Genomic DNA, 1,327 nt, shown 5'->3' on the forward strand with positions numbered 1-1,327 from the left:
GGTTCAAACCCTAGGCCCAGGCTGGCTAGCCTCACTCCAGGGACAGAGCAAACCTGCACGTCAAACACATTCCCGGAAAAGCAGTCCACTCCAAAGCTTGCCACGATTCCTGCACTCCCCACCACCAGGCTCCTGCCTTCTGGCAAGGAGAGCTTCCCACGAGCCTGTGAAGGCACCAGCTAAACCAGGAACAACATGGCCGCTTACTTCCCAACTTCAGCATGTAACACATCCTTAAACTTCTGCAGCAAGTGCTCTTCACTTTGAGCAAGCAAGGTTTTGTCATCTACATAATGTAGATGAGTGACGGCTTTCCTCTGATCTTGATGCCACATTTCTCTTCATCAAGCCCAGATCCACAAATTTTTTACTCAGTATATTGATTGAATAAGTATGGGGAAAGGATACATTTCTGATGCACACCCTTTCTGAGTTGAAACAATGCAATATTCCCTTGCTCTATTCAGACATTTTTGTTGTTGTTTAAGCACAGATTTTACTAGAGCATAATTACAAATTCTTGGATTCCTGGTCTTCTCAATGTTAGTCATAGTTTGTTGTGATCCACATAAATGTCTTATAGAGTCAATAAAACACACACACAAAAATTCTACTATTCTCTGCTTTCCAAAAGGACCTATCTGACATCAGTAATGATATACCTAATGCTACAACCTATTCTAAACCCAGCTTGATCTTCTTGTTCAGTGTCCTATTCTAGCATGTTTGAAAGATCTTCTTTGCTTGCATGTGATGATATAGTATGTTGTTGCTGTTGTTGTTGTTACGTGCCATTGAGTTGGTTGCATCTCATAACGACCCTATGTACAACAGCCCTAAACCCTGCTCTATCCTGTACCAATCACACTGTCTCCAACACAACCATCCCGATTACCCCAATCACTGAATCAATCCACCTCATAGAGGGTCTTCCTCTCCTATACGGTCCCTTCACCCTCCCAAGCATGATGTCCCTCTCTAAGGACCGGTCCCTCCTTACAACATATCCAAAGTATGCTAGAAGAAGCCTCAGAATCCTTGCCTCCAAGAAGCAGCCCTGTTTAACCCTGTCCAGGATGAATCTGTTTTCTTAGCAGCCCATGGTACCTTCACTACTCTTCTCCAGCACTACAGCTCAAAGGCATCAATTCTTCTTCTATCCTCCCTAGTCATTGTCCAACAGTGATGCATAACAAGTGATTGTAAAGTATAGTAATGATATTTGGTGATAACTTCCACATTGTGTTAGATCACATTTATTAGGAATGGGAACAAATATTCACATCTTCTAGAAATGTATGTGTCTATGTGTATGTATAATTTTTAG

The sequence above is a fragment of the Elephantulus edwardii genome, unplaced genomic scaffold (assembly GCF_000299155.1).
Source record: "Elephantulus edwardii isolate Elephantulus edwardi_28Jun2011 unplaced genomic scaffold, EleEdw1.0 scaffold00020, whole genome shotgun sequence".
Taxonomy (NCBI): domain Eukaryota; kingdom Metazoa; phylum Chordata; class Mammalia; order Macroscelidea; family Macroscelididae; genus Elephantulus; species Elephantulus edwardii.